The sequence below is a fragment of the Prosopis cineraria genome, unplaced genomic scaffold (genome assembly GCF_029017545.1).
Source record: "Prosopis cineraria cultivar Desert tree isolate PC_DT_omini unplaced genomic scaffold, ASM2901754v1 PC11, whole genome shotgun sequence".
In the NCBI taxonomy this organism is placed as follows: domain Eukaryota; kingdom Viridiplantae; phylum Streptophyta; class Magnoliopsida; order Fabales; family Fabaceae; genus Prosopis; species Prosopis cineraria.
This window is the reverse complement of record NW_026555342.1, coordinates 2,291,091-2,308,641: the sequence shown is the minus strand read 5'-3', so window position 1 is coordinate 2,308,641 and position 17,551 is coordinate 2,291,091. Positions and strand designations below refer to the sequence as shown.

General features: G+C 32.1%; 1 protein-coding gene across 11 annotated transcripts in view; it reads left to right on the top strand.

Annotated features, from left to right (window-relative positions):
* The first annotated feature begins 1,934 nt into the window (after window positions 1-1,934).
* Window positions 1,935-17,551, top strand: part of LOC129285700 (uncharacterized) — a 30,245-nt gene continuing 14,628 nt past the window's right edge. For 9 of the 11 annotated variants that reach the window (XM_054921498.1, XM_054921491.1, XM_054921497.1 and 6 more), the window contains exons 1-3: window positions 1,935-2,659; window positions 2,745-2,866; window positions 4,219-4,286. The gene's annotated coding sequence lies outside the window, so the exon portion shown is untranslated. The remainder of the gene's footprint in view (window positions 2,660-2,744; window positions 2,867-4,218; window positions 4,287-17,551) is intronic. The other 2 variants (XM_054921487.1, XM_054921488.1) reach the window with 2 other exon arrangements.

The following is a 17,551-nucleotide window of genomic DNA, read 5'->3' as shown; positions in this document are numbered from 1 at the left end:
TGACGAGCAAAAGTTAAAGAGCGAATTTTTCAGTCACCATAAGTTCAGATAAATCTTCTTAATTAAAAATTAATTAGTTCACATATAATGGATGAGATCGCAAAGGAATACAAATAAGAAAGTGAAATAGATGACGTGTAGATCTGACACAACATCAATCCTAGCAAAATATCAGTTTCAACTCTGAGCCATTTTGCATCCCCACAATTATGTATAGTCTTGATTTATATAGCTATGTTGCATAATTTGGAAGATGATTAATGGAGTCCTTGTTGATGTAGTTGATTTTATTGGTTTAATAGTTGATTTTAACTGTGCTATGAATTATCATATTGAGCTGTAAAAACAGCCAAACAAATAAAAACAACATTAATGGTATAGCTTTCACACTTTTACTTAAAAACCATCAATCAATTGGAAAAAGATAAGGTGTTAACAGAGGAAGTGGACCAAGAGTCCAATCTAATTATATTCCAAGCTCTTCGATCGCATTGAGAAAGGTTGGATTGGATCGATGATGATATAAATATAAATATAAAGTGAATTTCTTGAGTGGATAATCAAAGACGACCACATTATTGGTAATGGCTTTGTCGCATGCATGCGGAAAAGAAGGGAAGAGAAAGAAGAAAGAGCCAAGAAATGTCTTGTTCTTTTCATGGCCTTCTCTCTCCCTCCCTCCCCTCTCTCTCTTTCTGTGTCCTCTTTAGCTGAAGTGTCCTATCTCCCACTTGCCACAGCTTCATTTTTCTTTTGTTTTTGTTTTTCTCATCACACCAATCCTTTCTCTTTATTGATCTGTCACTTGAGTTGAGCTACAATCAGGAAACTCAGATTTTCTTTACATGCCAATCAAGAGAAACTGAGAAAGTATCTGGCCAGGAACAAAAAAAAAAAAAAAAAAGGAAGCTCGATCCTCTTTCTCTCTTCCTTTCCACATGTATGATTTTGCACCTGAAGAAAATACTCTCCAAAGTCCAAGCCATTCTTGGAGCTAAAATTTCTGAGAGTATAATTAATTAGATTAGCAAATGAGCGCACAATCAGATCTAGTAACATATGAATATATCTATAAAATTAACATGGTAGTTATAGTGTTACTGGTATGGGCCCAACTTGTATATTTAAGTAAAATGATTTTTTTTTGTCATTTTGATTTGAAAACAATCCAATCTTTTTAATTTCTTGATTTAATACAATTCAATTCTTATAATTCATTAACTCAATAAATTAATTTGAAGAATTGGGTTGGAAGTTTAAGATGAAATTGAATCCGTGGATGCAATATGTTAAATGTTAAGGTATTATTATTGCTAGTGATGGGTGATATTCACGACGAGGGAAAATGTTTCAGACAAGTAACAATGCAAGTACTGAGCATTGTATATGTAAAGCTTTGGTCTTTTGTCTTTGAAGTCAATCCTTCATTTGCAGGTTTTTGAAACAAGTCCCCCGCACTGCTCTGCAATATCAGTCCTTTTTCTTATCACCATTGAGATTAATTTTTATATACTTCTGGTTTTTAGGTGCATGTTTCCAAATCTATGCTTGTAATGAATGACAAATTAAACAAGCTTGAAGAAAAATTCAGAGAAGTGGATGGATCGATGAAGAACATTTCTCAGAGATGCTGTTTCATCTTTTTCTTCATCAGAAATTCTGTAGGTTCACAGAGAGAGAGAGAGAGAGAGAGAGAGAACAATCACGGCGTTCATGGAAGTAGGATCCATAATGCGGGAACTCAATACATTATTTAAGATTTTTTTACTTTACATGATTGATGAACTTGAGAAAGGTTGACTTAACATAAAGACAAGCATGAAGTCAATTTCCTGAGCAGTGATGGAATTGAAAACCATCTGTAATTACTGTTAATGCTGCGGAAAAAGAGCCAAGAAATGTGTCTCGTGCTTTCTCTTCTTTCTTTTCATGGCCCTCTCTCTCTCTCTCTCTCTCTCTCTTGACGGTCCTCAAGACACACACATAATTAATGTCTCTCGGTACAAGACTCAGACTCATTTTTCTACTTTCTATTCATCACACCGTTGAGGTCATTAATTATTCATGATAAATATTTTGAGCCAGTACCCTCTCGCTATTCACCACAGCTTCTTCTTTCTCTCTCAGCAATTTCCGTGTTCCATCTGGATAATTGCTTCGGCTTTGCTTCCCCGTCACAATAGTTTCTGATCTGTTGACCTTCTTCTACTTATTGTTCTTTAACTTCAGACTCTTTCTTGGCTTCTTCAACGCACTGTTAGATCTAGCTTGCTTGCTTCTCTGGATATCCTTCCTTCTGCGTTTTTCTTTGTCTATTAACAATCTGTACGTTGTTCTTCATCTTTAATGAGTTTGTGCTCTTAAACCATCATTCCTGCTTGTATATGATCTCTAGAGTCCCATTAATCATTGTTGTTGTTGTTGTTTCAAGGAAAAAGCAGACAATCTCTGTTCTCTGCTTGCATATCATCTTTAATTTATCAATTGTTGATATTCTATGTCTTCATTTAGCGTTGAGAGTTAAAAAAAGCAAAAAAAAAAAGGGGGGGGGGAGAGCCGAGAAGGAGAAGAAGGAGAAGGAGAAGGGAGCAATTCCCAATAAAAGCAAAGCGGCGGGAAAGGTGTTGAAACTCGAAATCACAGGATAAGAGATTAAGAGGTAAGTATATCCCAGTGTTGTGCAACTCTGCTACATATGTATATATATGTGTATTCTTATTATGCTCTACGTTATTATTCTTCAGAACAAGTCTCACTATCTGTGCACATAATAGTTGAACAGTTGATTAGAAGACAGGGTTTCAAGAACAAGGCCACTTCAACTAAATCCTCCACACTTCTCCTTGTCTTTGACAAACCTTGTCAGGTAAAGAATCCATTCTCTTAGCCATTTCAGGACACATCTTCGGTCCACTAATCTTTCCCTCTACTTCCCCTCCTCTATCTTGAAATGAAATAAGAGGAAAACTTACACTTAAATCACACTGAAGAGAATTTATTGCTAAAAGGTCATGTAAATTTTAATAAATATTTTTAAATTTCAAATCCTACACATTAATGACTTGGCAAAGGAAGCAAGTTGTAAATATTTATTGTTCAATTGTGAATACCCTTTATTAATATACAGGATTTAAGATTTGGGAATATTTTATAAATTTTATAAAATTTTTTAATAATAAATTCTCTTTTATGGAACTTATATGTAATTTTTGATGAAGTAACGGTCCAAATTTAAGGTTTTTTTAATTACTCTTTATTAAAATTAAATTTTTTACTAAACCTCCTTTATCATCATATAGATAGTTTACATTTAATTTAATGATATAATTTAATATTAAAATTTTTATAATTTTTTATAAATTAATTATTCAGATGGACTTTGATAGATTTAATGTTAAATTTTTTTTTAATTTTTTACTTTGGTAAATACAATATTATAAATTCTTGACTAGCACTTTCCAAAAAATATTTTCATAAAAAAATTACAAGTTAAAAAAAGTAAAATATCACATTTAAATGTAAAATGATAAGATCCGGTAGAACAATCTGGATCATATTTAATTTCCTGATTCAAAAAAAAAAAAAAAAACAAGAAGAAGTGCACATATAAGTTATAACACTCCACTTTGAATATTTGGATACATATAATATAAATTAAGAAGAATTTCATTTAAGGAGCACGGATGGATGTGACATTATTAAAAAAATATGGCCTAAATAAATATAAAATTTCATTACAAAAATTTAAACCTGAACTGAAATTAAAATATTAGGCAAAATAACTGAAATAACTTTTTTAACATGCAAGGTAAATATTATAACAAGTAATTACAGGGAGTTAGCAAGTAACATTACATGTTAACAAGTATGATAATTGAGTTAACAAGTTAAATTAGCATGTATAAAAGTAAATATTTTAACAACTAAATACAGAGAAGTGACATGAAAAATTAAGAAGGTTATTTCAGTCATTTTGTCTTAAATTTTAATTTCAGTCCAAACCCAAGTTCTTACAATGAATTTTCAAATTTTTGGGTGACATTTATGATAATGTCACATCCGTAATCTTTTAATGAAATTCTTCCTACAAAATAAAGCTGCTTGTGTTGAACAGTTTTTGTACTTTTCCCCCCCTTATGCTTCGACTTCGATTCTTCGCTAAATTATTCTCAATATTATGGCCATTGTGTAATTATTATTGTTGTGATCCTTCTTCAGGTAAGGAGGGGAAAAAAAAAAAATCAAGGGAGCTCCTGGCCGGTGTGAAAATCTTTGGAAAAGATCAGGTTAGTATCTGAAATTTTGCAGCATGAGTGCGTCACAATTTTTTTTAATAATCCATCTACGAAGTTTCTGTGTCGACATCGGATTTTTTTTTTTGGAATATTAACTGAAAATTGCAATAAATAATTAAAACACACCACAAATAGGGTTACAAAATTCGTAAGCACAAATTGCAAACCTTCTTTTACCATCCACCCACTTCAAACGATTAGGCGGGCATCAATCGATTAAGCCAATCCGTGAGCACATACATTTGTTTGCTTTCCTTTACACACAATAAAATGAGATATCTTCCAATCCCTTAGAAAAAATAGACGGGCAATTTCAACAGGGACAGAACCAGAAATTTTTTTAAAGGAGACCCAGATAATAAAACATATATAATAATTAAAAAAAATAAATTTATATATATCACTGAATAACACAAATATTTTAACATATATTTTTATATTCAATTTTATAAATATATAAAATATATATATATATATATTAAGCTTTACTTATCGATATAAAAATTATTAATTATCATATATATGATTAACTTTTTAGCAAAATTTCCCTCTCAATAAAATTATCATTAAATTGATAAAAAAATACATCTTTTCTATGAGCATTGAGTGGTTTAAATGTATAATTGGGATTTAAAGTTCTTTTCAATCTAAAAGCTCTATTATTTACTTGTTAAATTACTATTTAATTATGTCAATTGATAATTGTTGTAAACAAATATGTCAACACAATAATGATGTTTAATTGCCACAAAATATTTATGTCAGTTATATCTCTTTGTTGTAATGCTTGATAAAGTTTGTTAGTAATAATTATTATAGTTTCTTTCATCAATAAAAAATAAAAGTAATCAAACGACATCAATCTTTTAAGAGCATGTATGTAACAGTCTAAAATTTCATACTGATTTTTCACAGAGTGTATGATTTATTTAATCTAACTAAAGTTATTAAATACTTACAATGGTAGAAAAAGGACTATCATGATAACAAAGAGTGAAACTTACATTTCTAAAATACTACCATGGTAAATAAAGGATTACCATAGTAGAAAAGACTTAAGATATTATTTTAAAACCATATATTAAATTATTATAATAGACAAGGGTTAAATTTTAAAAGTAATAAATTTTCAGTTCCTGAGACAACTCTTTTTAAAAAGTATTTGAGCTCAAATGATAGTTAAAAAGATAATTAAAGGAGGTATGGAAGCATGGCAAAATAAAAAAATCACCATCATATATCAAATGAGAGCAATTCTGCCATGGCGTATATGTCATCAATTGTAGTTATAACTTGCACTGCAATATGCCAACTATCACAACACTGAGACAACTTCCAAACCAACTCCAAATCATTATAAAATCATTAAACCTAAGTTTAGAAGCTTAAATTAGCTCCCTATAGACCTAAAGAACATAATTGGTTAAAACCTAAGGAGAGATGAAAACAATGCCTAACTCAACCCAAACTCACTATAAATTGACATTGAGGGGAGGCATAATGGAAAGGAAGCTTACCCAATGTGTACTCTTAGCATAGAATGCCTCCAAATAGGTCTAAAAGTAAAGCCCTAGCAGAGACTAAATGAGCTAGCTCTGATTTTCCTTCTTTCCTCTCCATCTATTTTGTCTCTTACATGCTCGATATAACAAAATTTAAGCCCATTAGGTTTAAGGGAATTTTGGGCCTTACGCTTGAGCTTAGTTGACCTAAACTCCATTCTAGTCCATTTTTGAGGTTGTTCAAAGGTCCAATAAGCTCATTGGTGGTCTGGAAACACTATTAATATAATAATTACCTAAATTTTACCATTTTGTCCTTGTTAACATTTCAAATTTGAATTTTAAAATTTGATGATTTACAATTTTTCCTTTCTTTTAGGAATTTTATCCTCAAAATTTGAAATCAAGTACGAACGCATACTTATGAGAACAAGTGCGAATACAATTGTTACATCTTGTTCTTAATCTGCCACGTGACATCACCAAGAGTCATGCACTTTCAAAAGACTTTTACTAAACAAATGCTTTTATTTCTCAATTGTCAATCTTTCATATCTATAGTTAGTTCTAGTTCAGCTCTATAAGTCAAATTTTCTTGAAGTTCCACATCTTCTGGCTCAATGATATGAGAGGGATCTAGATAATACTTTTTGAGGTGACGCACATGAAAGACATAGTGAATTTTGGATAAATGAGGTAGTAATGCAACCCGATAGGCAACGGGTCCTAACTTTTCTAAAATCTCAAACGGACCAATAAATTTAGGAGTCAATTTCTTAGCCTTAATTAATATCTCTATTTCAGTCAGATAACTTTCAAAAACCCATGGTCACCCACCAAGAATTCCAATAGCCTCCTATACCTATCTGTGCAGCTGTTCTGTCGACTTTGAGCTATCAATAACTTTTTCCTAATCATTTCAATTTTTTGAGTGGTTTGATCTACTAAGTATGGCCCCAACAAGCTTCTTTTGCTCAGTTTTGTCCAACACAGAGGTGATTGACATTTCCTCTTGTACAAGTCCTCATAAGGAGCCATTTCAATGTTAGAGTGGTAGCTATTATTGTAAGCAAATTTAGCCAATGATAGATAAGTGTCCCAACCACTTCTTAACTCTAAAGCACAGGCTCTCAACATATTGTCCTCTGATATTTGGATAGTTTTCTCAGTCTACTTATTTGTTTATGGGTGATAGGTAGTGCAAAATCTCAGCTTAGTTCCCATTGCTTTCTACTCTAAAAGTTTGATGTGAACCTTGAATCATGATCCTAGACAATATCTTTTAACACCCCTATGAAGTCTCATAATTTCATTCACATAAGCCTTAGCATACTATTTGAGAGAGTAAGTCGCTTTCATTGCTAAAAAGTGTGTGAACTTTGTTAGTCGATCCATATATTACCATATAGCATCATAACTTGACTAAGTTATAGGTAGACTAGTGATGAAATCTATCAAGATGTTGTTCTACTTCCACTTAAGTATCTCTAACAGATGTAACATACCTCCTGGCTTCTAGTACTCAATCTTGATCTTTTGGTAGGTCAGGCATTGAGCTATATACTTTGTCACATCCTTTTTCAGTCTAGCCATCACCTCATCTATTTCATATCTTGATACATCTTGGTGGCTTTAGGGTGGATTGTATACTAGCTACAATGCGCCTAATCTATAATTGTCTTCCTCATCTCTTCCTACTTTAGTATATAGATTTGATCTTGATATATCATCATAACCATCATCTTTAAACTTGAATTCTATTGTTCGTCTCTCTTCTATGTCCTCTTAACTCTTAAGGAGAAAATCATCCTCCAATTGAGCTGTTTGTAGTTCTCTCTAAAACTTATTTATCACCACCATAAAATGCACATTACACAACATCAGTAGTGCTTTTCTCTAGGTATTTAAGAATGTTTTAAGTAAACAATGCTCTTGAATCATCATATGTGCAACATGAATTGTATTCTGGCTTAAAGCATCAGCCACCATGTTTGCTTTGCCTAGATGATGTTTTATCTTAATGTTGTAGTACTTGAGAAACTCCATTGATCTATGTTGCCTCATATTTAGCTCATTGCAATCCACCAAGTATTTTAAACTCTTGTAGTTGCTAAATACTTCAAACACAACATCATACAAGTAATGTCATATCTTCTAGGCAAAAACTGCCGTTACCAACTCTAAGTCATGAGTAAGATATTTCTCCACGTGCGGTTGCAACTATCTTAAAGCATAAGTTACAATCTATTCATCTTGCATTGAAACACATCCTAAGCCCTTCAATGAGGCATCCATGTAGACAACATATGGTGGACACAGATTAGGAATAACCACCACTGGTGCTATAGTCAACCTCTTCTTCAACTCCTAAAATACTGCTACACACTTGTTGGTCCACACATGCATTTGATCCTTCTAAGTCAATTTAGTTAGTGGGGATGCAATTTAAGAAAATCCTTATATGAAGCATCAATAATATCCAGTTAATTCTAAAAAACTCTTGATTTTCATTACTGAGATAGGCGATTCTTACTTTAAAATGACATCTACTTTGTGTGGATCTACTGCTGTTCCATCAACTGACATAACGTGTCTAAGTAATCTTACTTCCCTCAACCTGAACTTATATTTGTTGAGTTTGGCATACAACTTGTTTGATACACCCTAAATTTTTGAAGTGTGATTGATTAGAATATAAGAAAAATCATATTTCATAAACCTAAACCCTTAACATGTCTAACATATTAATTCCAATTTTTGTCATACAATTATCATTTATATTAAGCAATTATTAATAGGAACAAAATACTTAAACTAGCTGTAGAAATTTCGGCAAAGTCTTTGTTGTAAGTTAGACTTCGCAAAATCTCTACAACTTGCCAAAAGGCACATCCAAGATGCATTCAGAGTTCTACTCCAATACAATATATACGAACCAAAATAATTTAACTAAGGATCCTAACTATATAATTCGTGGAGTGATTCTAGAAAAAAAACAGAATGTTTAAATATTTACATTAATCCATAATATAATTGAAACAACACAATACTTCTTATCTCAAGGGGTCCCACAAGATCTACTGAAGAGCAAGTGCACTTTTATTATCTAAATATCAAAATTCTTTCAGTAAATAACATCCCTAAATAATAAATAAATAAATAACGATAATCATAAACACAAAACAGGAAATAAATGACTAATCTAATAATTGATGGTATTATAAACTAACAGTAGAATTTATCTTTGATAATCAAGTAATAAAATATAAAAGAGAAAATTGATAATCATAACCAACAAATTAAAAATATATCTTTTGTATAAAACAAATCATAAAAATACAGTTCTTGAGAGCGAAAAACAACTTAGAAAAACTTGTTTTCTGTTAGGACCTAAACAGAATGAATAACAAGTATAGACAAACAGTCCACAAGAGTAAATAACATCTGGCGTGGCTAAAGGCAATGAAAACTAGTGCAAGCATAAAGTTCATGAATAACAAGCGTGGATTATATCCAGGAAATTACGTCCTCCATTCCACATGTGTTGACCAACACACGGGACCATCACCTCCAAGACACCTTGCTAGCTAGGTGTACCGTGGCGTGTTAAGGGCTAATGAAATTGTCGTTAACAATCAATGTTTTGTATTTAGTCCTATAAAACATTTTCGGCATGCGTGGAACCAAAAAAATCCTTATAGTTCAAATTATCCTTTAATTTATAAAGTACAAATAATCTTTTCATCAGTAATTTATCCGATCCATGCATGTATAATACTTTTAAGAAAAATAAAATACATTGAAAATAACTGCATAAATAAATTCAAAGAATAAATAAGATATCTACATCCATTGTATCAACTTAATCAATAAGGTACAGTAGGAAAAATTGTTTAGAATAAATGATAAATAAAATAAAATAAATAAAAATACCATTACTTCTATTTATTAGGGAACGTTATTTACTTACCTGGCTTATCTCTCAGTTCTAAAATTCTCTTCTTATAGCTTCAATTAAGTTTTCTCTTCTTTTAATGATCCAATCAAATATAATAAAATTTCAATGAATTTCAATAAACTCTTTCCCAAAATCATCACCATTTCTATATCTCAAAGTATCTCTATTTACTTTCAGCCACAAATAATTACCCAATAATTTCAAACACCAATATTTGAATAACTATATTTCATTTATAACTTACTCGTAAAAACTTTAGTTATTCAAATCTTTTCTCACATATTTCATTCATAGTCAAGTATTCAATGAACTCTTAAAAATCAAGTTCAATTTCTTTTAACAAACATTTTGTCAAACACCTTACATGTATTAATTCTTAAGCTTAAATCAAACATCTTTTCTTCAAATTTCATTTTCCCAAGCCTTTCTAAAGTCTATATTTGAAATAATCCAACCTTCTAATTACAAGCATTCAGCATAAGAAATTTTAAACCCAAAGAATATTAAATTTATTCACCTTCAACAAACACATAATACTAAAATATCAATTTAAACCAAATTTCTCTTCACTACTCATACAAATACAACAACATAAGGGAGATTAAATTGCCAATAATTAAACATTCACATCATAAATGCTGAATGAGAGGGAAGAGGCTTGAAGCTTCCTCACCTTAAAGCACAAATGATGAAGATGAGAGAAGGAGGAGTCGAAGTTTATCACTGAACAAGGGAAGAGTTTCTAACACGACATAATGACAGCAGAAGAACAAAACAACACCAAGAAGCAGAAGGAACTACTGTAGCAGCTCAACTTAAATGATTTAGGTCATGCACATCAACTTACACACCAGCATCAACTTAGAACAAAGAGGAAGCATAGGATACTTCCAATGATAGAAAAAAACTAGTGATAGAAATGAACTGGTGAAGGTGAGAAACAAACCTACAGTGTAAAGAAGGACAAGTAGATGGTGAGAAGAAAAGAGACTTGATCGAAGAAGGAGAAGGATTGAAGGAACGAAAATGAAATTCATATCCTTTACTTTGTAGAATATATGACCAAAGAAGGAAAGAGAATTCTAGACAAAGAACAATGGGAAAAATCACAAAACAACTCCTAATGTAATAATAAAAGATATAAGAAAACTTTAATAATTCCAATATAAAAATATAATAAAATAAAATTGACATTTAGCTTGAGTAAGATTCAAATTGTAGACCTCCATATAAGTAACTAATATAAATTTTGCTAGACCTCTACTCTTCACGTGTTATAAGTAAAATAATTAAATAAAATATCAATAAGGAAGGAAAAACATTCAATTTAAATTTTTAGGTCATTACATTGCCATCCTAAGATCTATAGGACTGTACAAAGATGTTTTACGTGTTCTTCCTCATCTCTGGCGTATATTAGGATGTCATTTATGAACACTACCAAGAACTTATCTAGGTAAGGAAAGAAGATCCGATTCATATAGTCCATAAATATTGCCAAAACATTTGTCAAACCAAACGACATCAAGATAAACTCATAATGACCATATCTGGTGCAAAAAGCAGTTTTTGGTACATCCTCAACTCTAACTTGCAACTAATGATAGCCCGATGTAAATCAGTTTTAGAGAATGCCGAAGTCCTAACTAATTAATCCAGTAAATCATCAATCTTAGTTAATGGGTATTTGTACATCACAGTTACCCTATTCAACTTCCTATAATCAGTTTAAAGCCTAATATTGTCATCCTTCTTTTTAATAAAAAATATGCACAATCCTCATAGAGATACACTCGGACAGATGAAGCCCTTATCCAATAGTTCCTTTACTTGCTTTTTGAGTTCTGTCAATTTAAATGGCAACATTTAGTAAGGAGCCTTAAAGATTGGTTCAATTTTAGGTGCCAGATCAATTGTAAATTTCACCTCTCTTTTAGGTCGTAATCTAGACACTTCCTCTGAGAATACCTTAAGGAATTCATTATTTACCCCAATCCTATCAATACCTCCATCATAAGCAGCATGAACAGAGAAGAATACCATTTAGGCTAACAACCGTACTAAATGTATTTCTTTGCTTGCATTACAGATAAGAATCTTGATTGATTAGGATTCACTATAAGTGTCGTGTACAAAGACAATTCAAGTCACAGGAAAGCAAATCAAATCTATCGTAGTTAATCAATTTTCCAAATTCAAGTCAATGCCTAAACATGCACGATCGGTCTTAATAGAAACTCCTGTTGGCATAGACATATTTATCATATGAGGTAATTTATAAGCAAACAATTTCAGTTTCAAGGTACAATCATTTGATATGCAAAAATGGGTAGCACTTGAGTTAAACAAGGCATCGATATCACATCCACAAAGAGAAATTTTACGTTAAATTAGATTTGGAGACGCATCAGCCTCCTTTTGTCAAAACAAATACCCTCCTAAAAATAGTATATATTTGCTCTGATGTACTCATTCTGCCTTACTCACAATGTCTAGCAATTTATCCTGTTTTGCCACATTTGACATATAACCAACACTTACCCATGTGATATCTGTTATATTTCATACATTGAGGAGTTCTGGTAGTATTAAGAGTAGGAACAGGCACTGTAGAAGCTTGATTAGATGGCTGTGAACCCCCAGTATTATTCTTCGGTCCATTACTCTTCTGGAAAGATCCTCAGGATTGCAATCCCTTTTAAAATATTCTCTACTTCCTAAAATTCCCAAAGCCACCAAAGCTAAAGTTAGATCTCTTACTAATTTTACTAAGAGGGCTAAATGACTGAAAAAACCTTCCTTGACTATCTCTTCTTTTCTTTGTCTTTGCTTCTCTTCTTTTTCTCGTTGTAATCCTCAACTTGTTGCACATCTCATTAAAAGACATGATCTCAAATGAAGTCAATTGTTGCTGATATTTTGGCCTCATTTTTTTCTAACAGTCTTTCTACCGTGCACTTAGAATTGTCCTTCTCCAAGAGGTAATTTGAGTCTTCATCTAACTTCCCTTGTGTAAACTCGTGAAACTTTGCTTTTGTAACCTTTCCTAATATCCACTCAATATTAGGAAGGATTAACTTAATCACCACACTAAAATCATTAAATGATAATCAATTTCTTTGTTTGAAAAGCTTGGGCCAAGAATGCGTAAAAAAAAAAAAATCAAATGCATTTATATCATTCATTGCATGCATTTAAAATAAGGAGATAAGGTCATATTAGGGGCAATGCGCTACGACATATAATACACGTGCCGCTACATGTGATACAGAGCCATACACTCAAACCTTCTCTAAGTCATACACCATAGCACACATGCTTGATTTTGTAGCTGTCATTTGACATCTCAAATGAAGAATTTTCAGCGTGCATCATTTTCACATATGATGTTCGATTGGAGTATTAAAGCACCCACATGAAACTCATCTCATAAGCTAGCTAATGAGATAGGTTTAGATATGATCTAATAGTCCAATTAAAATTTAGACACTCGGGTGCAAAAAGTCACTTTTTCTGAAAATTTTGCACACCTAATGCTCAAATCGATCTTTTAATCTCATTATATCATTCTAGATCTAAAAGGACTTAATATATCTAATTGACCATATTTCTTCACATACATATACATATATCAAAATTTGGCCACTCAACAGCCTATTCCACAAAACACAACTTTTCATAACTTAGCACAAATTGACTCGCTTGGCTATTTTCACTACAAAATCACCATAAAATCTCCACTATATGCATTCACAACATGTATACAATTAAATCTTAGCCTTTTTTAATCATTTTACTAAAAAACTCCACATATGGGCTAAGATTCACGAATTCACTATAATATTTTGACAATTCACAATTTCAAACATGCTTGCAAATCTTATGATAACTTATATATATACAATATTCATATCAAGCTAGTTCATTACACAAAACTTAGAGGTTCTCATAGCCACAACATTACTATGCTGATCCAGACTCTTTTCCCTTACCCTGATCACTGCCTTGTCTTGTAAAATATAACCATGGGGTGAGATAAAAATTTCAATAATAAAATAACTCGCTATTGTCAACTATCACATGCAACTATATGAAAGCATAGCATAATATATAATTAAACATAACATATATCATATGTTTCACTTCAAATCACTTAAATATAACATTTCACCACTTTCACCACTTTTCATTGCTTTTAAACTATGATCACCACATTTCACCGCTTGACTAACCTATAGCATGATCACTACAAATCGAACCTCTAAATTACCCTGATTTGAAACTATAAACTTGTCTTAGACCAATATACAATCTCATTGGCCCTAATCTCACCTTCAGTGGTAGAATCACCAACAAAAGGTGCTCTATCTCACTTTCGGACTATGTTTTTCCCTAATACATATAATGGGGTGTTGTTGACTCCAACACTGCATCACATTCATATTAAGGAGTCCGAATTTCTAACATCACACCTTAATAGGAACTAAGGAGATAATCTCCAATACCACACCTCGAAAAAACACTAAGGAGATACAATTCTCCAACATAGGCCATATGGGCTTTCACTACACTTCATACAGGTGAACTCTCACCCCTATGATCATGCTTTCCGAACCAATCATAGGTTCCACATTCATACATGTATCCACAACATATATACATATATATAGTATGAAATGACATGTTTTAACCCATCTATTTAATCAAAAGCCATTTTCATGCAACATTCACAAAATACCAGAAACCATGCTTAGCTTAAAAACAATTTCATGTACTAGATAGTATATTCACACAGAGTTATAATAAATAGTCAAACAACCGAAGTTATTCAGTTACCCCGACCCTTCTGTCACTAGAAAGATTACCTGTTATACTTTCTCAATTACTACTCGTCTCTACACACCTCGCTTTTCTACTTACACATGCGATATGCCAATCTACACAAAATTGACATTATCAATCAATTGGTTCAAATTGACTAAAAGTACATAATTACTAACTATGGCTATAATTAACCATCTATTCCTTTTCATTTATCCATTTTAAGCTAGTTACCACCTGATTACCACTTTATATCACTTTAAATGATCTTATTTCGGCAAAACAAGATTTTCACCCTAATTTTCCTTTAAATTAAGGCCAAATTGAGGCTACGATTCAAAACTTTATTGTTCATCTCTAAACTAGTAGCAAAGTTCTAATTTAACTCCCAAGAATCTTTTATTACTATCAAGTAAAAAGCAAACCCTTAAAATTTCCCTTATTCCATTTCTTTATAACTCATACCAAGAGAAATTATGGTAGAATGGAAAGTGGGGGTTATATATAGCTTACCTGATAAGTTATTGATCAGAAGCACCTTCCAATGCTTTGAAAATGCTTTCCTTAGCTAACCCTTTCCTCCTTTCTTCTCCCTTTCATGTCTTTTTTGATTTTTCCCTTCTGAAACTCATGAAATTTCATGAATTAAGATATCTTTTTTTAGTCTATGTGCCGTGGCGCATGGCACAGTGAGAAGAATTCACACCATGTGCACTTGCTTCAGTTTGAAATGTAATCCTTTCACCCGTATCTATTCATTTAAAAGATACAAATCAAAAACTAATCATCTAAATCTCTAATCCTTTATCAATTACCATTTTACCCTTGATTAACAACTAATCACAAGATTAGAAAATCAAGATGTTACAGCTTCTTCTTCCACTCTGAAAGCCACCAAGAAATAGAAGTTAAAGAATCTTAACTTGAACTCATCCCAAGTCCAATGGGCTCCACCTGTTAGCCTTACTGATTTCCACCAGTGCTTGGCTTCCTTCACAAGTAACATTAAAGCCAATGTAACTTTCTGTTCTACTGAGCAAGGAATTACTTTAAAGATAGTTTCAATGTGTTCAATCCATTCTTTTACTTCGCCTTCTTTCATGCTCCCATTGAAGGTGGGTGGCTAGGAGAAACTCTTCCATACCCAGTCAATAGAAGTTTAAGGGCTAATACCACCCAAAGCCCAAATTGATTGGGTATACTTTCTTCATAGGCTTCATCTTCCTCAAGCATTTCTTCTTCATTCTCAACAGTCCTACTATCACCTTTTACTCTCTTCCCTTACTGTATAATGAATTTCTCTCATCAATTCTCTCATCTCAATCAACAAAGCCTCGTTACCTTATAGCTCATTCCTAGGATGCTCTAAGTTCTGTCCAACAAGAATGTGGTTCTCTGGTGGTATCTCATTATTCTAGGTATCACATCCGTGTTTGATGGATTACTAATAGTAGCAGTCCTAACAGATTGTCTTCTTGTCATATTCCCTCCTCCTAAGGATAAAAGCAACCACAAAGCAGATAAGGGTAGAAATTAGACAACTATGCAAAGGGAAGATAAATTGCAACAACTATATATTGCCAGCTTCTATACATGAATGCAACAAATATAATACAAGTACAAAACTCAATGTATGCTAGTCTCTAAACTTGTGAAATTGATATCAAATTGTAATGCCCTCTTCAACATTTCCAAAACACAGCACATGACACTATTATGATGATTAAGAGATTAAGCAAATCCTATATTAGATTACCATAACAAATAAGGGTTAAATTTCAAAAGTAATAAATTTTGGGATCCCAAGAAAATTCTTTTTAGAAAATGTTTAAGCTCAAATAATAGTTAAAAATATAATTAAAGGAGGTACAAAAGTATGGCAAAGGAAAACCACCATCATACATCAAACAAGAGAAAATTGGATAAGGTCCAACATGCGCTATAACCGCAACGCACGTGTCATTCGTTGAGGCAGATGGCACAAAGTGGGGATTCCTCTTGCTGTGACTTATGCGTGGCTCGCCTCTACTATCATAACAGCACTCCGAGACCAACTTCTAGAGCACACTAATTTGCCATCCAACATCCAATTCGGGCAATTCAAGTGTCTACACATAGCTAATTACACTTCCTAATAATTGGCACTAGTTTTACAATGAAATACCATCACTTTAAAAATAGAATACATGAGTGCAAAAAGACACTTTTTCCTTTCAAAACATGCCTAAAGGTGTCCATAACTTTAAATCAAATGCCAATAGATTAGGAACCACTTGAACCCCCTTATTCAGACCATAATGCACCTAATAAAGTAGACATATTCACATACACACAATTTAAACACGAATTGGCCATCAAAACCATGAATTAACATTCATCCAAGGGGTAAATGCATATTCACAATAACTTATCTATGGCCAACCATAATCATGCAATCAACAAAATAATGACACCTGCAATTAGTATTTTAGCCTCTTACAACAATCTCTATTACATTACAATATCTTGTTGAAATATACTAAAACATCATAATTTCATGCAAGTGACCACAAAAAATGATACATGTCCTAAGTTAGAATAAATATATATTCAGTTACACAAACCCAAAAGAATAGAGAGCTATACAATCTAGCACTCCAAGTTCTTGATGGTTTCCTCCTTCTCTTTGCCCCTATCAAAGTCTTCACTTATAAAATATAACCATAAGGGTGAGAACAATATCTCAATAAATGAAAAGTATCATATAATAACCACATCTTACATTTCCTAGTTGTTAAGCACACTATTAGCAAAATAAAATAATAAAATTTATAAAGTCAATAATATAATATTTATTCTAATTAGAGAATAAATTTGAATACTTACTAGCATATACACCCACTTAACTACTATTCTTTTTTGCTAACTTCCAATACATCTTTAAGGATATATTAATCAAGTATATACACGTAAGAAAATATTAATTATATTTTAAT